This window comes from Trichosurus vulpecula, chromosome 1 (assembly GCF_011100635.1).
Source record: "Trichosurus vulpecula isolate mTriVul1 chromosome 1, mTriVul1.pri, whole genome shotgun sequence".
Classification (NCBI taxonomy): Eukaryota; Metazoa; Chordata; class Mammalia; order Diprotodontia; family Phalangeridae; genus Trichosurus; species Trichosurus vulpecula.
This window is the reverse complement of record NC_050573.1, coordinates 138,463,024-138,473,852: the sequence shown is the minus strand read 5'-3', so window position 1 is coordinate 138,473,852 and position 10,829 is coordinate 138,463,024.

The following is a 10,829-nucleotide window of genomic DNA, read 5'->3' as shown; positions in this document are numbered from 1 at the left end:
ATGGCTCTAATTGTTAGGGAGAGTTTATTGGCATCAAGCTAAAATTGACCTCTTAGCAACTTCTGCACTGTTGTGACCTGGACCTGACTCAGGCCCACCCTCTGCTATTTTAGGCCCAATATTGGAATTAAATGAGACACCCGTAAGTCATTCAGCAGTTAACAAAAGGAGATTTACCTAGCCATAAGAGGAGAAGGATATTCAACAAGGGTATGCAGTTAGGACTCAGTACACTGATTCTCATGGACATAGCTCCCCCGCTTTTGAATTGTATGTGATGGTCCTTCTGCCAAGCACTAGACACATTTACTCGTGGCTTTTTGCACTCAAGCAACAAAGAAGTGATATTTTTAGTTTTCTGAGACAATTAAATCTTAAGGATCATTTCAGTACCCATTAAAGAAAAGAACTAGCCCACCTCTCATGCTGGGTAAGTTTGGTAAACATTTCTCTTACCACACAACCATTTCCCTAGTTCTGCCTTCTGGGGACCAAAAGAACAAACTTAGTTTCTCTTCATTGGGAGAGCCCTTCAAACACTTGAAAACAGCTGTCATGGTCCTTTTAAGACTTCCTTTTTTAAAAACATTCACCAATGTTCAACCAATTCACAAATGGCATGAATTTGAGGACTTTCACTACATTAGTCATTCTCCTCTGGATACTCTCTAACTGACCAATGTCCTTCCTAAAATGTGAAGATCAGGACTGAAGAAAATACAGGAGCTTAAAAAGGGTTGTATAGATGATTTTAGTCCAACATTCTTATCTAAAGATAAAGAACTGAGACTCAGAGAATTGAAGTGAATTATAGAAGGTTACACTACATCTGTATATGATTTGAAAAAACTAGGTAGTTGGACTCCTCCAATAGCACCTTCTGGACCAGTCAACTGGCAACATTGCCTGGGAAATTCATTGTGTAAGCTTTGGAGCTCTTGCTACAGGGCTGAGCTATCTTGATTTAAAAGTGAGTGAGAGTAATCTCATCTAGCCATTTATATATCCATTTATATGTCACCAACACCATCCAGCCCAGCCATCTTACCATCTATCCTTTTGCACGTTGTGCTTTGGCCAGAATAATCAAATCAATACTATGATTGCTTCTGGAGGCTGTGTTAGTCATTTACCAGTCCTGTGACTCCAGGGACGGAAATTTCCTTCACTGGCCAACCACCAGACCATTCGTGTTATCTCTCCGTATTTGAAAGAGAGCTCCTTGAGGGACTGTCCTGTTTTTGTATTTATCTCTCCAACACTTTGCATGGTGCTTGGTACTTACATAGTTAAATGCTTACTAAATTCATTTTCATTCATTCACTCACTGGATACTCTGGCTCAGCTCAAAATCTATAATCCTTTGGTGCTTCATCTCCAAGAAATGAACTATGTACCATCTCTGCACATATGCGCGCGCGCACACACACACACACACACACACACCCCACCCCAAACTTAAGATGGTGCATCTTCCCAGCGGCTTTCATGCTGTACTTCATTTAACTTACTAACAAAGTTTTCTTTTTCCACGTAGTTATAAAATTCATTGGAAATTTTAAAAATCATTTCTCTAAAATACAGAACATTCACTTTTAAAGAAAAGAAGCCTACATATGTCTGATACATCAAGTATGTAAGTTTTGTAGGAAGAGTTGATTAAATCCTATCTTCCTGGCTGGTGATTGAAATCTTGATTTGACTTTAATGGTTTTAAATCAAATCCTTTCCACTTCAAAGACTTGTTACTATGCTACTGTTCAATCATGCCATTACTTTCTAATCTCTTAACTGGCTGCCAAGAAGGACTTAACATCTTTTTATTTCTCCCGGGAAAAGTAAACACTTCATAGTCCTGTTATTTGCCTTTTACAAATGTAGAAGGAAATGTCTCTAGGTTATGTGTCAGAAAACTGGTTTTGGATTAAAAGGAATAGTTTTGTGTTTTACTGGTACCTGGATATCTAAGCTGAAGATTGGCAGTTAGTTAAAAAAAAAAAAAACAGAACAAAAGAGTCATTTATAGAAAGTAGCATGCTTTTTTTTTGCAGCTCCTAAACCAATGCCCTGTTTTTGCTATGGCTTTGATATATTTAATAACCTCTACTGGTGGGCATATATTACAGGGAAAATCCCATGGTAAGTTGTGCTCTGGAGCCAAGGGGACAATAAATACATATAGAGCCATAGACCCTGAAAACTGATCACTTTCTAATATTACAGTTTTCTTATACCTTACTCCTCTGCACATACTCTGCAATCTAATGATACTGGCCTCCTTGCATTTCCTCTCACAGGTCTCACCATCTCCTGACTCTGAGTGTTTTCATTGGCTATCCCTCATGCCTGGACTGCTGTCCCTCCCCATCCCTGCCTCTTGGTTTCCCTAGCTTCTCTCAGTTCTCAACTAGAGTTCTGCCTTCTGGCAAGAAGCGCTCTTTCATCTTAGTGTTTTCCTTCTGAGATTATCCCCAATTTATGTTAGTTGTACAAGGTCATTTGTATGTTATCTCCTCCATTCAATTGTATGCTCCTTAAGAGCGGGGGAATGTCTTTTGTTTTGTTTTTCCCTTGCCTTTTTTGGTGTGTCGGGAGATGAGTACAGTACGTGGCACATAGTCTTAATAAATTAACATAGCCTTAATAAATGTGTGTTGACTGATTTTTTTTTTAATTAGGATGGCTCAAGATAGCTCTGGATGTGCCTAAGAATGCTAGCCTCTAGAAATAGAGCTAGTCCAACTGATTTGCAATTTCTTTTTCCATTTTTTAAAGAAAGAATTCTAATAATATTGCCCAAAATTACATTTCACAGTACTTTGCCAACACCAAAAAAAAGAACTGGCCCTTAGGGTCTGTGTGGTAGCATATTTTATTTGAAAATTGGAGATGTGGGGCTGGCTCCCACCAAAATGATAAGGTAGATGCTTAATCCTAAGGAGCTTAAAGTTTCCATGTTCTTTCTCTCTTTCTTTTTCCCTTCTTCCCTCTTTCCATGACACTTCTGCTGCTTCTCTTGTACCCTCTTTTCAAGTATCTAGGGAGTTCTTGCTTTCTACCTTTTCCATCTATCAAATCTTTTCTTCAAAGCCATTGCATGTTGTTTGGTCAAATTATAGAATATTAGAGTTGAAAGAGATTTTGTCTGATCTTTTCATCTCATGCTTGAGGAAACTGAGACCCAGAAAAAAATGAATTGATTTGTCCAAAATTACAAAGCAAGTGATAGGGGCAGAACGGGGTTTGGAATAGGGGTCTCCTGACTTCTATCCCAAAGTATTTCCTATTCCACCACAGTCTCAATATTTAAATGGCTCAAATACTATTCTAATAGTGCTGGAGCATTTGCTTAGCACATAGCAGGTGCTTAATAAATGTTTATTGTTTGTTTGAAGCAGACATATGCTGTACTCTTGACTATATGGAAACTATTGAAATATTTTAGAGCCAAAGGCTTCATAGCTGTAAATTACTTTGGTCTTAACACAAGGGAGTTACATGAATGGAATCAAAAAGACACCAATCAAAATGAGCTAGTCAGGGTATCACCCTGCAAAGCTGGCAGGACAGTATTTTTTTACCTTATATAAACAAAACTGAGACAAATAATATTACATGCTTTTAGCACTAATGCTCTTTACTCATAAGTATTGTAAGATATTGCTGCTGAATATAAATCTTTAAAATAAATTCAAAATAAAATACAGAATGTTACTGGTTTTAAAATGTCACTAATTATGAGAGGCAGTTCCCTGGGAGGAAGATAAAGAGTCACTTTATGCCTAGTGAATTTTATCTGCCTACTGAGTCTATTCAATGTGTTATTTCTCCTAGGAGTATTTGCTTTCAATACTTTATCTCTAATTATGACAGTAAGAGCCCAATTTCCCCTTATGGAAATTCCAGAGCCTAACCAGTTGATGAGGGGATGTTTCTAGTTTTGTTTTGTTTTTGATGGGGAGGAGGGGAGATAAAGAAGCCTTTTCCAGTATTGTCTGAATTATCCCACATAAACAATTGCTTAGGAGTAAAACTGGTCTTGAAGTATTTCAAGCATATTAGAAATGTAGAGGACCCCATAATTCTCTATTAGAATATACAAAATGCTGAGTAGAGCACCGGTCCTAGAGTCAGGAGGACCTGAGTTCAAATCTGGCCTCAGATACTTGACAACATTTACTAGCTGTGTGACCTTCGGCAAGTCACTTAACCCCAGTTGCACTGCCTTCCCCCCTCCAAAAAAAAAGACATTAAAAAAAGAATATACAAAATATTCATTCACCTAGTAATAAGATCATAGATTTAGAGATGAAAGGGAACTTCAAGACCCTCCAGTCCAGCCCTCCCATTTTATAGATGTGGTAACTGATGATCCATAGTTTCCCAAAGTGGGCGATACTGCCCTCTGGGGAGCACTGGAACGTTGGTAGGGGCAATAGTAGCCTTAGGTGCAATTTGGGGATGGGGTGTTGAATAAAAATAAGGGGACAGTGGAAGCATAAAGAAAGAAGAAAATTTTGAAAAACCATTCCTACATGTTTCATCTGTTTGTAACAGAGTTAAAGTCATAGTGATTACATTATTTTCCAAGTAAACACACAAAATGCAAGTTATAATCCATCGGTGGTTAAGACCACCGACAGGTCTTAACAAGCAGGTGTTATCAGGTGAGTGTGTTGTGCATTGTCTGGAAGTCAAGTATGCATCAGCAGGAATATGTGCGCATGTGATGCTATATAGTTGCATGATGCAACATTGCATCATCAAAATTTTAGTGCAGGAAAAAATGACAAATTTGTAATAAATTATTAAATTTAAGAGGCATCTTTTAAAATATGTATTTATATATGTATATATATATTTTTTTTTTCTATTTTTTTGAGATGCAAATTTCAAACAAAACCCAACCCCTTAAAGGGTTAAAGAAAGTAGATTTTCAGGGAGGCACTGAGTAATTTTTTTTTTCTAAAAGGGAGTAGAAGGCCAAATAAGTTTGTAAACCTCTGACTGTTAGAAAGGGAAGTTAAAAGATTTGCCAAGGGTCACACAGATTGTTACTGCCTGAAGCAGGACTTGATCCCTTCCTCACACCAAGGCCAGAGACCTATCTGCTATATCATGGTGATTAGTTTGTCTTTTTCTCTTCTGTCTCCATTATCTTCCAGTTTAAATTACCTGTCCTGCAAACTTCTGATAACCTTTGGTTTTCCTGCCTTATTAGAATGTATGTTCCTTAAGGGGAGGGACTTTCTTCAGTATTTTATTTGTATCCCCAAAGTCTGGCTACTGGTTGAGTTGAATTTTCTATCCTGTCAACTTCTCAGTGCCTCTGGTCTTGGGGGAAATTGGATGAGCTTGAATTTTTATTGTTTACCTATTTCTTTTTTAAGGATTTAAAGAAAAAATGTTCATAATACTTAAAGGTCATCAGGCAAGTTACGGCCTTCACTGAAATCTCTCTTTGCACAGTCATAGCTTTATAAATATATGTAGATAAATAGTTGCAGTTTAAGATCAAACATTGGGTAATGTACACAGTGGGGAAAAACCAATTGCAAGAATGTGTGTGTACCAGTTTAGCAGCCTATTCCCAAGACTCATTAGCTCTAGTTAGGACTTCTGCCTTGATTATTGCCCTAAGGGAATGAATAGCTTCCTGATGGAAAATGTAAGACTTGTGAAATATAAACAGGTACTTTAAATATACTTTCATGTGCTAAAAGCTTTGATCAAGGAAAATATACTAACAGATCTATCAAACTTTAATTTAGGGAAAAAGTGAGTTTTAGACAGAGTAACTACTATGACTGGCTGGCATAGTAGAAAGAACATGGGATTTACAATATTTCAACTTCTCAGAGCCTTGGTCACCTAATCTGTAAAATGAAGGATGTAAGAGAAGATCTCCAAGTTCTCTTCCAGGTCTGGCATTTTGTACTAATTGTTCTTCCCCCACTGCAAAAATTTAAGTAGTGTTTAGTCTTCAGCTATGTTATCTACATATGTAAGATTTGTGTCCCCAGGTGGTGGGGATGGGGATGAAGAATGGAGATGCCTCTTCCAAGAAACTCCAGTTCTGGGATTATACATAGTAGATTCATATTCTCTTCTATTTGTTGGGAATTGGGCCCTTCTTGAACTCTCTGGCGTACTACATCACTATCCCAATATAAAGTTTATGAATGATGCTATCTAGGATATTCCCTAGAAGAGAGTCAGAGGCATCTTTTTAGAAAGATATTCAGTGTACAAAATATTACAGATATAGGACAGTTTTTTATTTCAGATGAGGAAACTCTCTCTACTAATGCAGGTTGGCACCTTCTCCACAAATTGTAGTCTTCGTTGCCCAAAGCATTGAAAGGTAACTTGCCTAGAGTTACACAGCCAGTATGTGTCTGAAGCAGGGCTTAAATCCATCTTTTTGGCTTTGCTGCCGGCTTTCTGTTCACTACTAGATTCTGCCTCTCTTAGACTTTACTATAAACCATAATAATAACATGATTTCTGGGTTTGTGTCTGATCCACCAAGAGTTTTTTAGGTTTCAGCAAGGAAGAGTCTGTGTCATATCTAAACTCTCCATCTTTTCCAATACCTAGCATATGGTGCACCAAAAAGAAAAAATACCTAATAAATGTTAGAAAGAATGAGTGACTCTTTAACCTAATACTTTATTGATTGAAGCAGGAAAGGTAGTTTTTCCCCTATTAGGTTAGCCATGAAGCTTCCCAGCATAATATACTGCATTATAGTGAAAGTTCCATAAAGAATACAATTGCTAGTTAACTGAACATTTGTATAAATATACCTTTTCCAAAAGCAGGTTTAATGTCTTCCTAGACTTTTTGTTTCCTTCTGTCAGCTCTTATTACTTTAAAAGAAAGTATTGGCAAAGCAGCATCTTGACAGTCACCTGAATTAGATTCTAATGTGAATGACTTCCAGGAAGCAGCACGATGTTAGAATCAATGAAGCAAAAACATCGAACTGAACAGTGTGCTGAGTGTTGTACTAATGGCAATGGGGAGGAAAGCATGATGAAATGGACATGAGCTCTTTCCTAGAAGAACTTCTAGTTCTAGTCCAGGCATGGGGAACCTGCAGCCTCGAGGCCACATGTGGTCCTCTAGGTCCTCAAGAACAAATTTGTTCTTTGAAGTTTGGATTCAGTCAAAGGGCCTCACTTGAGGACCTAGAGGGCCACATGTGGCCTCGAGGCTGCAGGTCCCCCACCCCTGTAATCTAGTCTAATAGTAAACAGATGTAAGCTAGGATCAGAAGATGATATCAGGATCTACTGGTATGTCTATTTCCTGTGCTCTACCCACCCTGCCTCAGCCAGTTAGATTTATTTATCTGCTCTAGATAGCTCTGAGTTCTTTTGTGAGACATAGATCATATCTACTGCAGACCCCTGGTTCCAGGTACAATGACACTGATGCCCAGGAGAAATTTATGACTTGAACAAAGTCATAGACATAGTGGTCAACCTAAGGCTGCAATCCACGTTGTTTGGCTTCTAGACTAGGGCTCTACCCAACGTTACCTTTGAATTACGGTTTACAGCTCCCTCCTGCACCACGTTCCTAGGCTGCTGATCTCTTTAACCATCTTCTTGGCTATGCCCTTCAATACTCGGGATCTTTTGATTTTACTTGCCTGTTTTTTTGACCTAGTACTCACCTGATATCCATTTTTATATATATTATGTTCCCTTAACTGTCTGATTTTTTTTGTTTCTGAGCTCCTATCTTATCAAGGTCCTCGCTCAGACCCCTAACTTCAAAGTATCCTACTCCTTTCTTCCTGCCCTTATATATACATCTGGGGTTGCCCATGGTTTTGCTACTAAGAGACCTGGGTTTTTATTTGAAGTTCTCCAACTTAATGTCTTGTTAGATGAAGTGTTCTTCATGTATTTCCACATCTACTTAATGGGGATGAATTGGTTTAGACTGAAAGGGCCTTCAGAGATCATCTTGTCTAAATTCCTCATTTTATATATGAGAAACCCAAGGCCCAGAGAGTCGAAGGGACTTGCTTAAGGTCACAAAATAAGTGACATTAAAGGATTATGAATAATTCTAGAATCCTAATTAGCTATACTGTGAGATAAAAGGGAGGGTAGGGTGGCTGGATCAAGAGGAAAATAAAAAATTGGGCAAGTGGTAGCTAATGGCATATTCTGCCTGGAATTGTTAATCATTTACATAAAAGCCTAATGTTAATAAAAAACAACATTGGGAAATAGTTCCATAAATAAATACATACACACATATATGTTATATATGTCATAAAATATTATTTTTGCTCTTGAAAATAATATTTTGTTAGTCTGATATGTTCAATGACTCAGTTTCAAATCTTGACCTCTTATCTTAAGATCCAAAACCAAACATCTACTAAGTATAATGGAAGCCAATTTCAGAGACTTGGCCCAGGAAAAACACTGACTTATCAAAAATACAATTCTGCCTATAATCAGCTTCTGTTTTGTTGCACACCCACGTCTTTTAAATCTGTCACAAATCCATCGAAATACAGGGAACATACTGGCATATCACTATTAATTATACTGATTCTTTAATATAGTTTTGATTTTAGCCTCATTTATTATTTAGTTCGTGCTAGCAAAGGGGCTATTTTAGGTATGACATTCATGCCAGAAGTAAGAAATTAAAGACTTTTGGGATGTACTATGAAGGCCTGGGTTCAAAAGTCCCCCCCTCTTGCCCCTGCTGGTAATGTGTCCTTCACAAGTCGTGGTCAGGTAAGACTATAAATTGCAAAACAGTTGCTCTTCTGCGTTGGTAAGAGGGAATAGCTCACCAGGTATTCCCTATACCTGTAAAAATCACAGATTTAGACCAAAACAAAAATTATTTTATATCTAAGGTTGTGTGATCAGAATTCATTTATTGTTCATTGTGTATGATTTTCCTCAGAAGAAGGATTCTCATTGCTTTTCTTCATTTTTATTAATATATAAACATACATATGTCTTACTGTACAAAAAAAACCCTAAAACCAGGTAATAGTGATTGATGATAGCAGTGAGTATTAGCTCCAAAAATTCTCCAGCATTATTTTGGATTTTTCAATAAATTAAAGAAATCTTATGTATAGAGCTTATAGTCCCATCTCTTTGCCTCCTATGCCAAAAGATTGGAAACTAGAGTATTTGTGTCCTGTAACAACTATGAATACTGCAGGATATGTTCTAAAGGTTATTGAGACCAGCTAGTCTAGGGACTCTTTTACTTGGAAACGAAGGTCATTGAGACATAGCACTGTGAAATGTTCTTGGGCCTGCCCAAATTTATCTCCCATGGTCTTTTTTAGCTGTTGTTGTTTATTAGCAACAAAGGACACTTTTATGATCTAGGGAGATTATCCTTAATAAATTAGGAAAGAGTCTTGGTTTTTTCTTTGGAGCTGGGGGGGGGAAGGGGTGGGATTTGAAATGTATGAACCAAGGTGTCTTCAATAGACACAATGGTGGGTTTTATTCATAGGACATCATGGGACTGAGGGAAGAGAGTGAAGGAAATAGTACCAATTCTCATTTAGAGAAGAATAAACAACTAGCAAGGCTGCCTTGAAGATTGTTGAAGACTAAAGACTTCGAATTCAGATTATGGGATTGCAGACCTATTCTTAGCCTGTTTTGAGAGAGTGTCATTTTCAGTTATCTTAAATCAATTGGAAAGAAATGTAGCAAGGATGTAGTGGTATTCTCTTTTTCAGTGCATTTTAGAAGCAATTCAAATAAGGAAAGCCAATTTGCATATTTCTGGTTTTCAGTGGGATGTTTTGAATTTAATGAGCTCCTCCTAAATGAATGACCTGCAATCTGACACTGGGTGTTTGATGAATGACAGAGATGGTTCTTTTTTTTTTTAATGATCATTTTTAGCTATTACAAGACAATGCTATTTGAGTGATGATGCACAATATTAGTGAATTTGTTTTCTTGTGGGAATAGGATGAATTTCTCATTTTGTATGCAAGATCTCAGAACCTAAAGATGTAGTCTTGAGGCAAAAAAAAAATACATTGCTAAAAAAAAATAAAACTAAAGCCTGTCTATGGAACTAAAACAGTTGACAAAGGTAGGAAGTGTAAGACTCATTCCCATATGTTGCATTCATCTTGTAGCCTACAACACTGAATTAATCGGAATTTTAAAGGCCTTATCCATGGAGCAGAATCTTTTTGACAACTAAAAACGAATTTGGTAATATTTTTCAGACATTTTAAAAAATGTCCATTATGAGAGTATTAAATTGATTATTCCTTGACTTTAAAAGGGAGGTTGCTTATGTCTACATATTCTCTACCCATTTCAGATCTTATGCCCTAGGTCAGTTCTCACCCTTGATTTTTTACAAATAAAAGTTCAGTTCTTTGGACATGGCGGGTTTGGATCAACTACATCATGAACTTAACCTTGCCAAGTTCATTGCTAAAGGGAAGGAGGAATGTTATCCAGATGTCCTGTAACAGCAAAGACTATTTGATAATCATTTAAAGCACCTGTTGTTCAACTGTCCCTAGATCTTCCAAATAAAAATACTAAATGAACTTTGCCCAGTGTTTAAGCTAAAATTTAGTTGCTTTGGGAAGGTACGTTTCTTTTTTAGTATATATACTACTGTTAAGAGGACAGATTGTCCTCTGTGGTAGTCAGGAAATCATTATGAATATCAGGTTTTATAATCTTCAAGCATTCCAAGTTGGTGGCCCCAGTTTTTCTGGTGTCAGATGTATGTGTTGGAGGTGGAGAGGTAGAAAAGGAATCAAGACAAGGGGAACTGGGATTGTTCCT